We start from the raw sequence: 17,478 nt of genomic DNA, 5'->3' as shown, positions 1-17,478 counted from the left end.
AGATTCAAGAGTCGGTGTGGGTGGCGGGGCGGGGCGGGTTTGGGGTGTGGGGGGGGGGAGTGGGGGCAGACAACACAGTATCAGGTGTGGGGGTGAGGGTGCGGGTGGGTGGCGGGGATGGGGGGGTGGGTTCTAGACAACACAGTATCAGGCCCTTCGGCCCACCGTGCCCGTGTCTGCCCATCATGGACAATGCTCCCATGTGCCGGCTCTGGGCCGCTAGTTCTCTGCCTGGCAGCTCCGGCCGGACATCCATTGGGCTGAGAGTCTCTGCTCCCCCACCCCTCGGGCAGAGCGGACACATCGCAGCCCCCGGGGGAGGGGGGATTAATCGTCCAATCCTCCTCCCTCAAAGCGCAGCTCTGCCCGGGGCAACGTGACCGCCCGCCCGCCCCGTGACTGCATCACCCTCCGGGCACCTCCACCCCGTGGCCCGACCCGGCAACAACACCGAGTAAATATCACTCTGCCCCCCACTCCTCCCCCGACCCCACCTCGATCTCCTCCTCCCCCTCCCTCACCTCCAACTTCCCCTCCTCCCCCTCCATCTCACCCTCCCGCTCCCTGCCAACCACTCCAACCTCCCTGCCCATGTCTCTCCCTTCCCACCCCATCCCCTTCCCCGCCTCACTTTCTCACACCTTTCCCCCGCCTCCCCTCCCACTCACCCCCTTCCTCCCCCCTTCTCCGCCGTCCCTCGGCCGTCTCCTCCCTCCCCCTTCTCCTCCCTCCCCCTTCTCCTCCCTTCCTCCCACCCTCCCGCACCTGCCCTCTCTCCCCCTCGCTCCGCCCCCTCGCCGCCTCCTCCCCCTCCCTGCCGTTACCTGTTACCCCCCTCTCTCATCCTGTTCCCCGTTTCCTCCATCACCCCCACCCCGTCCGTCCCCCCCGTCCCCCCCGGGCGGGCTGTGGTCAGGTGTTGGCGGGGAGCCGGTTTCCCGGTGTCGGGGCCGGACCCAGCCCTGACATGCGGCCTGTCGTACTCTTGCTTGCCGGTCACAGCGCTGCCCGTGTCCGCTGTGTGAATGTGTCCGGAGCTGACGGGGCAGCTGCTGAATCTGTATGTTTAGACCAGGCTGATGCGGGGCCGCGTCACTAACCGTGTGTGTGTTTTACAGCGGGGAAGAGCGGCTACGGTCCCACCCAGAGTAAGTTCCCTCAGATCCCAGCTCCGCCCCTGTCCACAGTGTTACACATCCTTACTGTGTCTGTCTGTCTGCGCGCGCCCGCCTGTCCCTGCGCGCGCCCGTCTGTCTCTGCGCTCGCCCGTCTGTCTCTGCGCGCGCCCGTCTGTGCCTGACAATAGACAATAGACAATAGGTGCAGGAGGAGGCCATTGAGCCCTTCGAGCCAGCACTGCCATTCAATGCGATCATGGCTGATCACTCTCAATCAGTACCCCGTTCCTGCCTTCTCCCCATACCCCCTCACTCCGCTATCCTTAAGAGCTCTATCCAGCTCTCTCTTGAAAGCATCCAACGAACTGGCCTCCACTGCCTTCTGAGGCAGAGAATTCCACACCTTCACCACTCTCTGACTGAAAATGTTCTTCCTCATCTCCGTTCTAAATGGCCTATCCCTTATTCTTAAACTGTGGCCCCTTGTTCTGGACTCCCCCAACATTGGGAACATGTTTACTGCCTCTAATGTGTCCAATCCCCTAATGATCTTATATGTTTCAATAAGATCCCCCCTCATCCTTCTAAATTCCAGTGTATACAAGCCCAATCGCTCCAGCCTTTCAACATACGACAGCCCCGCCATTCCGGGAATTAACCTAGTGAACCTACGCTGCACGCCCTCCATAGCAAGAATATCCTTCCTCAAATTTGGAGACCAAAACTGCACACAGTACTCCAGGTGCGGTCTCACCAGGGCCCGGAACAACTGTAGAAGGACCAACTGTAGAAGGACCTGCGCGCGCCCGAGTGTCCCTGCGTATCTGTGCACGTTTCTGCGCTGTGGCCGCCTGTGCGCGTCCCCGTACGTCTGTGCGCGTGCCCGTGCTCGCGTGTACGCGCATGTGGCCGTGTGCGCGCCCGCCTGTCCCGTAAACTAGCCGATAATATAAAGGAGGATAGTAAAAGCTTTTTTAGGTATGTAAAGAGGAAAATAATAGTCAAGGCAAATGTGGGTCCCTTGAAGACAGAAGCAGGGGAATTTATTATGGGGAACAAGGAAATGGCAGACGAGTTGAACCGGTACTTTGGATCTGTCTTCACTAACGAAGATACAAGCAATCTCCCAGATGTTCTAGTGGCCAGAGAACCTAGGGTGACGGAGGAACTGAAGGAAATCCACATTAGGCAGGAAATAGTGTTGGGTAGACTGATGGGACTGAAGGCTGATAAATCCCCAGGGCCTGATGGTCTGCATCCCAGGGTACTTAAGGAGGTGGCACTAGAAATTGTGGACGCATTGGTGATCATTTTCCAATGTTCTATAGATTCAGGATCAATTCCTGTGGATTGGAGGGTAGCTAATGTTGTCCCACGTTTTAAGAAAGGAGGGAGAGAGAAAACGGGAAATTATCGACTGATGATACAAAGCTGGGTGGTAGTGTGAACTGTGAGGAAGATGCTATGAGGTTGTAGGGTGACTGGACAGGTTGTGTGAGTGGGCGGATGCATGGCAGAGGCAGTTTAATGTGGATAAGTGTGGGTTATCCACTTTGGTGGTAAGAATAGGAAGGCAGAGTATTATCTGAATGGTGTCAAGTTAGGAACAGGGGACGTACAACGACATCTGGGTGTCCTAGTGCATCAGTCACTGAAAGGAAGCATGCAGGTACAGCAGGCAGTGAAGAAAGCCAATGGAATGTTGGCCTTCATAACAAGAGGAATTGAGTATAGGAGCAAAGAGGTCCTTCTGCAGTTGTACAGGGCCCTAGTGAGGCCGCACTTGGAGTACTGTGTGCAGTTTTGGTCTCCAATTTGAGGAAGGATATTCTTGCTATTAAGGGCGTGCAGCGTAGGTTTACTAGGTTAATTCCCGGAATGGCGGGACTATCATATGTTGAAAGTCTGGAGCGACTAGGCTTGTATACACTGGAATTTAGAAGGATGAGAGGGGATCTTATCGAAACGTATAAGATTATTCAGGGGTCAGACACGTTAGAGGCAGGAAACATGTTCCCTGTTGGGGGAGTCCAGAACAAGGGGCCACAGTTTAAGAATAAGGGGTAGGCCATTTAGAACTGAGATGAGGAAAAACGTTTTAGTCAGAGAGTTGTGAATATGTGGAATTCTCTGCCTCAGAAGGAAGTGGAGGCCAATTCTCTGAATGCATTCAAGAGAGAGCTGGATAGAGCTCTTAAGGATAGCGGAGTCAGGTGGTATGGGGAAGAGGGCAGGAACGGGCTACTGATTGAGAATGATCAACCATGATCACATTGAATGGCGGTGCTGGCTCGAAGGGCCGAATGGCCTCCTCCTGCATCTATTCTCCGTATGTCACTGCGCGCGCCCGTGTGACCCTGCGTATCTGTGCACGTTTCTGGCGTATTTGTGCCCGTCTGTGCGCGTCCCCATTACCGCTCCCGGGGCCCGTGCCCGCGCGAGTCCCCGTACCCTCTGTGCGCGTGCCCGTGCTCGCGTGTACGCGCATGTGGCCGTGTGCGCGCATGTGGCCGTGTGCGCGTGTCCGGCCGTCCGCGCCTCGCTGCAGCCACGGCGTTGCCAGTAGACGTGTAACGGCGCTCCTTCCCTCCGCAGCCTCGGAGCTCCGGGAAAACTCATCAACATCCTCTGCTCCAGCCTGAGGTAGGAACCGAGCCGGCGCCCCACCCAACCCGCACCCACACCCCACACCCCACACCCGGAGACGGAGGGGGGGTGTGTTAATTCCACTGTGCGGGGGATTATTCTGATGGACGGGGGGGCAGTGAGTTTAATTCCCATTGGGGAATTATCACCGGTGGGGGGGAGGGGGGTTATTCCCGGCGGGGTGGGGTGGTGAATGTGATTCCAAGTTGCGAGGGTGAGATACATCCCGTGGGGGGAGGGGCTGCGGTTTGTGTGTTGGGGGGGGTTGTTTCGGTGTGTGTGTGCGGGGATGGTTTATTGTTGATAATTGAGGGGGTGGGTGTTTCCGGAGGAGGGGCTGTTATTCCCGGGGTGGGGGTGGGTTTATTGCTGATAATTGAGGGGGAGGGGGCGACACAGACACGACAGTGCATTAAAGAGGCTTTTGGATGGACGCATGGAGATGCGGGGAGCGGAGGGGGGGGTGACGCGCGGGCAGATAGTTGGTCTTGGCGGCACGGTCGGCACAGACAGTGTGGGCCGAAGGGCCTGTTTGTTGTGCTGGGCTGTCCTGTGGTGCTGGAGGAGTGGGTGTTTATTCCCGGTGGGGGGCGGGGGTCGGTATTACTGCTACACGGGTGGGGCTGGCGTCGCTCTGTGACCAACTCTCTCTCTCCCCCAGGGCGCCGTGTCCCGCCGCCGGTCCAGGAGCGTCGGTGGAGAGCGGGACAAGTTTGCGGGGTTTCTGCTTTGAGGGTGGGGGCGCGGACTGTAATCGTGGGGTGACTGGGTGAGCAATGAGCGCATCCACAGCTGGTTTGGTGATTTGGACTTTGCGCTTGTCTCTCTGGGTCGCTGCTCATTTACTGACTGCACTCGGGGGGGGCTGCGGCTTCCCATAATGTTCCTGCAATGACGGGGTTCAGTGGGGAACAGTCCCGATCAACATCTGGTGGCAATCACAGCTGGAGCGTTGCAACGCTGGTTGACCTGAGGCCCGGAGCCGGTCGGGGCGCGGAGTGGGAGGGAGGGGTTCCTGGCGTGAGGGGACACATCCACCCGTGGACTGTGGGGGGGGGGGGGGGTGATCAGGGAATGGGATTCATTGCTGGGGTGGGCGTTTTCTGCTTCACTGTCGCGATATAAATGTTCAATAAAGTCCAGTGTGTTCTCCAGCTGCCTGTCCGTGGCTGCTTGTGGTGGTGATGGGGGGGGGGTCACGGGCATTGGGAGGGTGGGGGTCACGGGCATTGGTAGGGGGCTCACGGGTATTGGGTAGGGTGGGAGGTCACGGGCATTGGGGGGTCGCGTGCATGGGAGGGTGGGGGTCTCGGGCATTGGGAGGGTGGGGGGTCACGGTTATTGGGGAGGGTGGGGGGTCACGGCCATTGGAAGGTTGGGGGTCACGGGCATTTGGAAGTGTGGTCACGGGCATTGGGAGGGGGTCAATCGCATTGGGGCGTCACGGGCATTGGGGGGTGGGGGGGGTCACGGGCATTGGGAGGGTGGATGTGTCACGGGCATTGGGAGGTGGCCCAGTCGGACACGCTGTGTGGGGGGAGGGTTGGGGAAGGTGCCGGGACATCCGTGACCGGGGAGAGCGCGGACGGTGGAGCAGCGGTGGAGTTGCTGCCTCGCAGCGCCGGTGACCCGGGCTCGGTCCTGACTACGGCTGCTGTCTGTACGGAGCGTGTTGGCTTCCCCCCGTGACCTGCGTGGGTTTTGTCCGGGATCGCCGGTTTCCTCCGACACTCCAAAGACGTACATGTTTGCAGGTTAATTGGCTTGGTAAAATTGTAAATTGTCCCTAGTGTGTGTAGGATAGTGTTAATGTGTGGGGATCGCTGGTCGGTGCGACTCGGTGGGCCGAAGGGCCTGTTTCCGCGCTGTATCTCTAAACTAATGTAAACTGAACCCGGAGCGCTGGAGAACGGAGCGGGAGATTGTAACGTGCCTGGGAGACTGTGATCGACTTCAGGAAGCGATGCGGTCCACACACCCCGGTGTACATTGACGGCGCCGGAGTTTGTAAACTTCAAGTACTGAGCAGTAAACATCACCAGCAACTTGTCCTGGACCCAACGTGTCAATCCCACTTCTCCCCTCTCCCATCGGACAAGAGGCACAGAAGTGTGAAAACGCGCCCCTCCACATTCAGGCACAGTTTCATCCCAGTTGTTATCAGGCAACTGAACCATCCTATCACCAATTAGCCGCCATAACCTCCCATCTTCCTCATCGGAGACCCACGGACCATCTTTAATCGCACTTTATCCTGCATTTAACATGATACATGTCTCCTGTATCTGTACACTGTGGGGCGGCTTTGATTGTAATCATGGGACAGTGTTTCCGCCCACTGGACAGCGCGGCACAACAGATCTTTTCACTGTACCTCGGTACAAGTGATAACAATAAACTACATTAATCTACACTAAGTGCCGGTGACGTCTTCTGCGAACTCGGCAACGGCGGACTGGTTTAACGGCGGCGACACATGTTTGATGAAATGATTTGCTCCAAGATTACAAAACGTGATTGCGCCGGCCACGGACTGTCACGATATTTAATTAACCACATCCCGCGGCCACCCGGGTCTCGGCGAGACACGAAGGGGCGCGGTGGCGCTGCGGTTGAATTGCTGCCTCACCTTGCCAGAGGCCCGGGTTCGATCCCGAGTACGGGTGCTGTCTGTACGGACTTTGCATGTTCTCCCTGTGACTGCACGGGTTTTCTCCAGGATCTCTGGTTTCCTCCCACACTTCAAAGACGCACATGTCTGCCAGTTGATTGGCTTGGTTAAAATTGTCAATTGTCCCTAGTGTGTGTAGGATATTTCTTTTTTAGTTTAATTTAGAGACACAGCGCGGAAACAGCCCCTTCGGCCGACCGAGTCCGCACCGACATGCGACCCCCGTACACTAACACTATCTTACACACACCAAGGGTCATTTACAATTTTACCAAGCCAATTAACCTACAATCCTGTACGTCTTTGGGGTGTGGGAGGAAACAGGAATACCCGAGATACCCACGCAGGTAACGGGGGAGAACGTGGGTCTGTGGCGCGGTGAGGCAGTAACTCAATGATAAATAATGTCAGTGTAATGCGTCACAGGCCAGTGCGGTATCGGTGGGACGAAGGGCCTGTTTCCGCGCTGTATAACTGAACTAAACTAAACTAAACTAAACTAAACTAAGGCAACGTCTGAAGATAGACACAAAATGCCGGGGTAACTCAGCGGGTCAGGCAGCATCTCTGGAGAGGTGGTAACCGGGACGTTTCGGGTCGAGGCTCTTCCTCAGACGGTCTCGACCTAAAGCGCTACCCATTCCTTGTCCCCAAAGACGCTGCCGGTCCCGATCAGTCACTCCAGCATTTTGTGTCGATCTCCGGTTGAAACCGGCATCTGCAGTTGTTTCCTGCACAGAAGGCAGGTGTGAGCCGGGAGCAGGCGCTCACTGGCTGGAGTCTGCGCTGGGGGCGGGCGGGCGGGGAGGGCCATGGGTGGGTGTCTGCATGGGGTGAGGCGGGCGGGCGGGGTGGGCCATGGGTGCGTGTCTGCATGGGGGTGATGCGGGTGGGTTGGCGCTGACCTGCGGCTCCGGCAGCTGAAACATTGCGCGATGACTGATCCACCCGTGTGGTGGGGAGATGGGAGATGAACGGGAAGACCCGACCCGGCTCCTCCTCGCCCCCCTCACCCCCTCGCCCCTCACCTCCCTATGGATCCGTGATGAGACCCAGACCCCGCCACTCTCCATCTGCCGGGCCCAGAGGTCACCCGCGCCCACCGCCCCGACCCCGGACACGGACACACCAGACCCCCGGGGCCTCGCCAATAGACACTCACCCCTTCCCCCCAACTCCCCTTCCCCTGGACACAGGACACCCCCACAACCCCAGACCCGAATACCCCGACACGCAGCCGCTCCCACGGGGCACGGGGACTCCTCACCCGGTCACCGACACCCGGAAAACAACAGCCTTCCCCGTCTCCCCACCACGGAGCGCATCCCCTCGGACATAAACACCCCAACACCCCCCGACACGGAGCCGCTCCCCCTCCCCCCTCCCCCCCCCCCCCCCACCACACGGAGCCGCTCCCACCGAACAAGGAGCCTCCCCCACCACTCTCCCCCACCCCTCTCCCCCACCCCTCTCCCCCACCCCTCTCCCCCACCCCTCTCCCCCACCCCACTCCCCACCCCTCTCCCCCCACCCCTCTCCCCCTCCCCTCTCCCCCACCCCTCTCCCCCACCCCTCTCCCCCCGTTCTCGGGCCCGATGGAGGCGATTACAACCGGAGTCTCCGCGCTCCAGAGTCACAGACGGACTGACGGAGTCGGGAGGAAATATTCAGCAACCAGGGAGATGCTGCGAAACGCTGCAACCTCAGGGTGTGGGGTTGAGGTGTCAGGTCACCGCGGGTGGTCGGGGATGGGTGGGGGGGGGATATATTTAGATAATAATTCCACGTGTCATTGCAGGAGCTCCTTCGGCCCATCCACTCCATGGCGGCTGACGGCTCTCCCCAGTAATCCGTTCCCCTCCTCAATCCCAGACTGATCACCGCTCGCTCTCTCCTTGTCCGGTAGAGGTCGGGATTGGTGGGGATGGGAGCGTGGGACACAAGGCGAAGCTGGAGCGTTGGCGAGCGCCGGGCACCGAGTTGAGTTGAGTTCAGTTTAGTTTAGTTTATAGTCCCGGGGTACAGTGAAAAGCTTTTGTTGTGTGCTAACCAGTCAACGGAAACACAATACATGATTACAATCGAGCAATTTACAGTTTACAGATACACGATAATGGGAACAACGTGAATAACCTTTTGTGCAAGATAACGCGAGTAATGTCCGATCGAAGATAGTTCTCGGGTCTCCAATCAGGTAGATAGTAATCGGGACCGCTCTCTCGTTGTTGGTGGGTGATTCGGTCGCCTGACAGAAGTTGGGAAGAAACGGTCCCTGAATCTGGAGGTGTGCGTGTTCACATTTCTATACCTTTTGTACTTGACTTGTCCCTGACTGTGTTGGTGGCCTTGCCAAGGCAGCGGGAGATATAAACGTTCCTCGTCCGCGGACATAGACCGGGAACAGGCCACTCGGCCTTGTGGAACAGCCTCACGTCACCTCTCTCCATCCATCGATGGCCGCTTGTGGCCTCGGCGCATCGCGCTGCCCCGCGCATCCTTGTGTGAGCAGCAGATGTGGCGACAGTGCACTCGGTCCGTGCATCTGTACAGGTGGTAAACAGAGGCCCGGCACTGATCGCTGTGACACCGCCAGTGATCACTCACCACTACATTCTGTTCCCTGTGACTGGACCACTCCCTGATACATCCCCACATGTCCCCACATGTCCCCACATGTCCCCACCACCCCACGTGTCCCCACATGTCCCCACATGTCCCCACATGTCCCCACATGTCCCCACCACACCACATGTCCCCACATGTCCCCACATGTCCCCACCACCCCACATGTCCCCACCACCCCACCTGTCCCCACATGTCCCCCACATGTCCCCACCACCCCACATGTCCCCACATGTCCCCACCACCCCACCTGTCCCCACATGTCCCCACATGTCCCCACCACCCCACATGTCCCCACATGTCCCCACCACCCCACCTGTCCCCACATGTCCCCACCACCCCACATGTCCCCACATGTCCCCACATGTCCCCACCACCCCACATGTCCCCACATGTCCCCACCACCCCACATGTCCCCACATGTCCCCACCACCCCACATGTCCCCACATGTCCCCACCACCCCACATGTCCCCACATGTCCCCACATGTCCCCACATGTCCCCACATGTCCCCACATGTCCCCACATGTCCCCACATGACCCCACATGACCCCACATGTTCCCACCACCGCGCGGCCGCTTGTGCTGGCTCTTTATATTCACGATATTAAATGTCAAATACACAACATCTGCTTCTCCATCTGTTGCTTCCATCCTCATTGAAACCCAACAGATTGGTCAAACACAACTTCACACTCAGTAGACCACGCTGACTCTGTGCGCACTGATGTTGAACATCTCCGGCCACAGCGCCCGCGTTATGGAGACGGCATTTCCCCAGAGACTGATGATGGGCGACCTGGCCGAGAGATTCCTGCTTCTAGCCTCCCTCCTTGACCGGTGGCGTCAAATCACCTCGCCCACACTCGGTAGTTCCCCATCTCTACCCGTCCCCGGTGATGGGAAGGACGGGCCCGGCACTGATGCCGCGTCGTGTCCCCGTCAGCTGGTCATCGCCGCACTATCTGTCCTTTGTGGAAAGGCTCTTCCCGGCCAACAGCAAACCAGCGGTCACCCTTCCACGTTAATCCCACCTCCCAGTAGATGGTCCGGAGGCCTCTGTGTCCAAAAGATTCATGGCTCGTCCGGACACTTCCTCAAACCTGGCAATGTCTGAGTTTGAACCATTCTGTCAGAGTCTTGCAGGTAATCCCCGGGGTCAGGGTAAAGTCACCTCAGACTCACCTCTCAACCCTCACCCCCCAAGCCCGCCGCACCCACCCCCCCCCCCCCCCCTGCCCTTATCCGAAGTCATCCATGTTAATCTGCCTCTGATATTGGGACATGTTTCCCGGGGTCCATCCTGTCTACAATTCTCATAGTGTTTTACACATCTTCATGCCCCTCTTACCGCCTCTGCTCCACCAGTGAGACTAGACGCTCTCTCCACTCTCACCGTTACGGAAACGCTGTGTCCCAGGCAACATCCTGGGGACTTCCCTCCGCACTCTCTCCAGTACAGTCCATCCTTCCTACAGCGTGCGCCTGATATCTGACTTCACTTGGATGAGGGCGAAAGGGGCCTCCCAGTCAGATCCTTCCTGTACCGTCGAAATCTCACTACCATCGCGCGCTGCCCCCGGGAGGGGAGACGGTAGCCCACGTCTTCGAGGAGTGTGGATTGGCAAAGAGGGTCAAGAGAAGTTTGCAACGATCTCTGTCCCGGTTTATTGCAAACAGCTCCGTCACAGAAGACTCTGTGATTTACGGACTGTTCCTCGGGACACAAACTGACACCGAGTGCTGCTGGAAGGTCATTAACTCGGTGAAAGTTCCTCTTTGGTCTGCCCGAGCATTATTGACTTCCCAGCGGAGCGAGCTGTCCGTCGGGGAATGTTGCCGACTGGCCCACTGCAGACTGCAGGAGTACGTGCTGAGGGACCCACTGAAGCTTGGTGCAGCCAACGCCAAGGCTTTGTGGGGGAGAGCCACGATCTAGAGTCCTTCCGCTGCTGGACATTGGGGGGCAGGGTGTGGTGGAGACGCTCCTCAAATGTGAGTGGTGAGGGGGTGGGAGGATGTGAGTGGTGAGGGGGCGGGTTGGGGGTGAGAGGGTGTGTGAGTGATGAGTGGGTGGGGTGAGGGGGCGGGGTGGGCGGTGTAATGGGCGATTTGAGGGGGTGACAGGAACACAACGTGCAACAGCGCCCAGTTGTCCACACTGATACACGGGACAGAACAGATGTGCGGGCATCTAATAATCTGCCTTCCTATTCTTACCACCAAAGTGGATAACCTCACACTTATCCACGTGACCGTCTGTGCCTCCCCCCCCGTGCTCGTGTCCTGGCGAGTGCCCGTGCCTCTGTGCGTGTGCCCGTGCTCGCATGTGCGCGCATGTGGCCGTGCGCGCGTGTCCGGCCGTCCGCGCCTCGCTGCAGCCACGGCGTTGCCAGTAGACATGTAACGCCGCTCCTTCCCTCCGCAGCCTCGGAGCTCCGGGAAAACTCATCAACCTCCTCTGCTCCAGCCTGAGGTAGGAACCGAGACGGCGCCCCACCTCACACCTGGGCCGGGGGGGGGGGGGGGGAGGGGGGCAGGGGGGATGGTGGGTTTGATTCCCCAGCGTTTATTCTGGTGGAGAGGGGTGGTGAGTTTAATTCCCCGTTTGCGAGGGGGGCGTGATACATTCCGCAGGAGGGGGGAGTTGATCCGGTGCGTGTGTGGAGGGGGTGATATGCTAGTGGTGATTGTGTGGGGGGGGCGATATGACAGTGGTGTGTGTGTGTGGGCGGATACGCCAGTGATGTGTGTGTGTGGGGGGGGGGATATGCCAGCGGTGTGTGTGGGCGGAGTATTATATCCCGTAAGGGAAGGGGTGGGTGTTTCCGGGGGGGCAGTTATTCCCGGGGTGGGGGTGGGTTTATTGCTGATAATTGAGGGGGTGGGTGTTTCCGGGGGGGGTGCAGTTATTCACGGGGTGGGGGTGGGTTTATTGCTGATAATTGAGGGGGTGGGGGGCGACACAGACACGACAGTGGCATTAAAGAGGCTTTTGGATGGACGCGTGGAGATGCGGGGAGCGGAGGGGGGAGGGGTGACGCGCGGGCAGATTGTTGGTCTTGGCGGCACGGTCGGCACAGACAGTGTGGGCCGAAGGGCATGTTGTTGTGCTGGGCTGTCCTGTGGTGCTGGGGGAGTGGGTGTTTATTCCCGGTGGGGGGGCAAGGGTCGGTATTACTGCTACACGGGTGGGCTGATGTCGCTCTGTGACCAACTCTCTCTTTCCCCCAGGGCCGCCGTGTCCCGCCGCCGGTCCAGGAGCGTCGGTGGAGAGCGGGTCAAGTTTGTGGGGTTTCTGCTTTGGGGGGCGGGGGGCGCGGATTGTAATCGTGGGGTGATGGGTGAGCAATGAGCGCATCCACAGCTGGTTATGTAGTTTGGACTTTGCGCTTGTCTCTCTGGGTCGCTGCTCATTTACTGACTGCACTGGGGGGGCGGGGCTGCTGCTTCCCATAATGTTCCTGCAATGACGGGGTTCAGTGGGGAACAGTCCCGATCAACAACTGGTGGCAATCACAGCTGGAGCGTTGCAGCGCTGGTTGACCCGAGGCCCGGAGCCGGTCGGGGGGCAGAGTGGGAGGGAGGGGTTCCTGACGTTGAGGCGACACATCCACCCGTGGACTGTGGGGGGGGGGGGGGGGTGATCAGGGAATGTGATTCATTGCTGGGGGGGGGTGATCAGGGAATGTGATTCTTTGCTGGGGGGGGGGTGATCAGGGAATGTGATTCTTTGCTGGGGGGCGTGTTCTGCTTCACTGTCGCGACATTAATGTTCAATAAAGTCCAGTGTGTTCTCCAGCTGCCGGTCCGTGGCTGCTTGTGGTGGTGATGGGGAGGGGGGGGGGGGTCACGGACATTGGGAGGGTGGGGGTCACGGGCATTGGGAGGGTGGGGGTCACGGGCATTGGGAGGGTGGGGGGTCACGGGCATTGGGACGGTGGGCCCAGTGGGACATGCTGTGGGTGAGAGGGTGTGGGGAAGGTGCCGGGACATCCGTGACCGGGGAGAGCGCGGACGGTGGAGCAGCGGTAGAGTTGCTGCTCCGCAGAGCCGGTGACCCGGGCTCGATCCTGACTACGGCTGCTGTCTGTACGGAGTTTGTAGGTTCCCCCGTGACCCGCGTGGGTTTTCTCCGGGATCGCCGGTTTCCTCCCACACTCCAAAGACGTACATGTTTGCAGGTTAATTGGCTTGGTAAAATTGTAAATTATCCCCAGTGTGTGTAGGATAGTGTTAGTGTGCGGGGATCGCTGGGCGGTGCGGACTCGGTGGGCTGGGCCGAAGGGCCTGTTTCCGCGCTGTATCTCTAAACTAATGTAAATTGAAACCGGAGCGCTGGAGAACGGAGCGGGAGATTGTAACGTGTCTGGGAGACAGTGATCGACTTCAGGAAGCGATGCGGTCCACACACCCCGGTGTACATTGACGGCGCCGGAGTTTGTAAACTTCAAGTACTGAGCAGTAAACATCACCAGCAACTTGTCCTGGACCAGCGCGGCCAATCCCTCTTCTCCCCTCTCCCATCGGACAAGAGGGACAGAAGTGTGAAAACGCGCCCCTCCACATTCAGGCACAGTTTCATCCCAGCTGTTATCAGGCAACTGAACCATCCTATCACCAATTAGCCGTCATAACCTCCCATCTTCCTCATCGGAGATCCTCGGACCATCTTTAATCGCACTTTATCTTGCATTTAACATGATACATGTCTCCTGTATCTGTACACTGTGGACGGCTTGATTGTAATCATGGACAGTGTTTCCGCTCACTGGACAGCGCGGCACAACAGATCTTTTCACTGTACAGGTGATAACAATAAACTAAATTAATCTACACTGTGCCGGTGACGTCTTCTGCGAACTCGGCAACGGCGGACTGGTTTAACGGCGGCGACTTACACGTTTGATGAAATGATTTGCTCCAAAAGTACAAAACGTGATGGGCGCTTTCATTGCGCCGACCACGGACTGTCACGATCTTCATTCACCACATCCCGCGGCCACCCGGTCTCGGCTAGACACGAAGGGGCGCGATGGCGCTGTGGTTGAGTTGCTGCCTCACCTCGCCAGATGCCCGGGTTCGATCCCGACTACGGGTGCTGTCTGTACGGACTTTGCATGTTCTCCCTGTGACTGCACGGGTTTTCTCCAGGATCTCTGGTTTCCTCTCACACTTCAAAGATGTCCATGTTTGCCAGTTGATTGGCTTGGTAAAATTGTCAATTGTCCCCAGTGTGTATAGGATATTTTCTTTTTTAGTTTAATTTAGAGACACAGCGCGGAAACAGCCCCTTCGGCCGACCGAGTCCGCGCCGACCGGCGACCCCCGCACACTAACACTATCCTACTCACACTAGGGGTCATTTACAATTTTACCAAGCCAATTAACCTACAAGCCTGTACGTCTTTGGGGTGTGGGAGGAAACAGGAGCACCCGGATATACCCCCGCAGGTCACGGGGAGAACGTGGGTCTGTGGCGCGGTGAGGCAGTAACTCAATGATAAATAATGACAGTGTATTGCGTCACAGGCCAGTGCGGTATCGGAGGGCCGAAGGGCCTGTTTCCGCGCTGTATAACTGAACTAAACTAAACTAAACTAAACTACACTAAACTAAACTAAGGCAACGTCTGAAGATAGACACAAAATGCCGGGGTAACTCAGCGGGTCAGGCAGCATCTCTGGAGAGGAGGGAATGGGTGACGTTTCGGGTCGAGGCCCTTCTTCAGACGGTCTCGACCAGAAGCGTCACCCATTCCTTCTCTCCAGAGACGCTGCCGGTCCCGATCGGTCACTCCAGCATTTTGTGTCGATCTCCGGTTGAAACCGGCACCTGCAGTTGCTTCCTGCACAGAAGGCAGGTGTGAGCCGGGAGCAGGCGCTCTCTGGCTGGAGTCTGGGCTGGTGGTGATGCGGGGGGGGGGCATGGGTGGGTGTCTGCATGGGGTGAGGCGGGCGGGCGGGGTGGGCCATGGGTGGGTGTCTGGATGGGGTGAGGCGGGCGGGCGGGGTGGGCCATGGGTGGGTGTCTGCATGGGGTGAGTCGGGCGGGCGGGCGGGGTGGGCCATGGGTGGGTGTCTGGATGGGGTGCTGCGGGCGGGCGGGGTGGGCCGTGGGTGGGATTCTCCATGGGGTGAGGCGGGCGGGCTGGGTGGGTCATGGGTGGGTGTCTGCATGGGGTGAGGCGGGCGGGCAGGGTGGGCCGTGGGTGGGATTCTCCATGGGGTGATGCGGGTGGGCGGGGTGGGCGATGGGTGGGTGTCTCCATGGGGTGATGCGGGTGGGTTGGCGCTGACCTGCGGCTCCGGCAGCTGAAACACTGCGCGATGACTGATCCCGCCCGTGTGTTGGGGAGATGGGAGATGAACTGGAAGACCCCGACCCGGCTCCTCCTCGCCCCCTTGCCCCTCACCTCCCTGTGGATCCGTGATGAAACCCAGTCACCGCCACTCTCCATCTGCCGGGCCATGAGGTCACCCGCGCCCACCCGCCCCGACCCCGGACACGGACACACCAGACCCCCGGGGCCTCGCCATGGACACTCACCCCTGCCCCCCAACTCCCCTTCCCCCGGACACCGGACACCCCCCACAACCCATGACACGAATACCCCGACACGCAGCCGCTCCCACTGAACAAGGAACCTCTCGTCGTGCGCATGTTCACATTTCTATACCTTTTGTACTTGACTTGTCCCTGACTGTGTTGGTGGCCTTGCCAAGGCAGCGGGAGGTATAAACGCTCCTCGTCTGCGGCCATAGACCGGGAACAGGCCACTCGGCCTTGTGGAACAGCCTCACCTCACCTCTCTCCATCCCTCGATGGCCGCTTGTGGCCTCGGCGCATCGCGCTGCCCCGCACCATGGCAGAAAGGTAAATTATCGGTAACATTGGGACTGAGCAGCAACGCGTTGATCAACGTGGCCGGACTTACCAGGGAAGCCAAACACCGCCAGAATTGGATAAGAAATCTCCTTCACGTACAGAATCAGAGCCTGCCCCATCGTGGAATAGTCGCAGTGGAGACAGCGAACCCGGGGACACAATGGAGCAAGGAGCGCCGCTGGGATACCCATTTATATCCGCGCCAATCCTCCGGTGGATTTAAGGGGTAACTATAACAATGATATTAATCACAAGCTCTTGAACAAACATCGTTTCACCCTCTGATAAATTAATCAATTCTAACTATCTCTCGGTGGAGGAATGCTTGGTGTGATTAAAATAATATGTAGGCGGGGGGGTAGAGGACCAAGGTCAATGTGCTGGGCTTTTCCTAGGACATTGTCAAGATATGATCCTGGGTAGCTTACAATCCAAGGGTATGAACATTGATTTCGCCAGTTTTAGTGCCCCCCCCCCCCATCCCCCACCCCACCTTTCCCCTCGCTTGCGCGTGCCGCCGACCCTAGTGCGCACGCATTTCTCCATCTCTCGCTCCTTTCCCCCTCCCCATCCCCTTGCACCTATATCCCGCCTTCTGGACTTACTCCTCTACCACTCCGATTCACTCCTCATTGGACGTCTTTTGGTCTCCTTGTCTTCCCTTTGTCTCATTTTGAGCTCGTTTGTTCCCACTACCTTTATCTCCTTTCAACCGCAGCCTAGGTACACACATCTGACACTCAAAGCCTCCCGTCACCTTCATCCACCAATCCCTTGTCAAGCTTTGTCCCTCCGCCCCCACCCCGGACCGCGTCTCTAACAGTCTACCCTCCCCATTCCACTTTAGTCTGAAGAAGGGTTCGACATGAAACGTCTCATACCCATTCCACCCACAGGTGCTGCCCGGCACGTCCTCAGCACATTGTGTTCTATACATGATGCTCAGGGCGTGAAACAGCTTAAATCGGTGGTCCCATTGGAAACATAGAAACGTAGAAACATAGAAAATAGGTGCAGAACGTAGAAATATAGAAAATATGCAGAAGTAGGCCAGTCCACCCCTCGAGCCAGCACCCCCATTCAATATGATCATGGCTGATCGTCCAAAATCAGTACCCCGATCCGGCTCCCCCCCCATATCCCTTGATTCCGTTAGCACTAAGAGCTAAATCTAACTCTCTCTTGAAAACATCCAGTGAATTGCCCTCCACTGCCTTCAGTGGCAGATAATTCCACAGACTCACGATTCACTGGGTGAAAACGTTTTTCCTCATCTCAGTCTTAAATGGCCCATCCCTTATTCTTAAACTGTGACCCCTGGTTCTGGAATTCCCCAAAATCAGGAACATTTTTCCTGCATCTACCCTGTCCAATCTTCTAAGAATGTTATATGTTTCTATAAGATCCCCTTTCCTTCTACTAAATTACGACGAAGACAAGCCCAGTCGACCCATTCTTTCATCACATGTCATTCCCGCCATCCCGGGAATTAACCTGGTGAACCTAGACTGCACCCCCTCTATAACAATAATG

General features: G+C 57.9%; 1 long non-coding RNA gene across 1 annotated transcript; it reads left to right on the top strand.

The window, feature by feature from the left end:
* Nucleotides 1-1,116: 1,116 nt before the first annotated feature.
* Nucleotides 1,117-12,393, top strand: LOC144602787 (uncharacterized). The gene is made up of 3 exons (XR_013548506.1): nt 1,117-1,148; nt 3,714-3,761; nt 12,292-12,393. It is a non-coding gene; the product is annotated as an uncharacterized LOC144602787 (long non-coding RNA).
* The last annotated feature ends 5,085 nt before the right edge of the window (nt 12,394-17,478 follow it).

The sequence above is a fragment of the Rhinoraja longicauda genome, chromosome 19 (genome assembly GCF_053455715.1).
Source record: "Rhinoraja longicauda isolate Sanriku21f chromosome 19, sRhiLon1.1, whole genome shotgun sequence".
NCBI lineage: Eukaryota > Metazoa > Chordata > Chondrichthyes > Rajiformes > Arhynchobatidae > Rhinoraja > Rhinoraja longicauda.
Note: the sequence above shows the minus strand (reverse complement) of the source record. Positions and strands in the feature narration are given on the sequence as shown.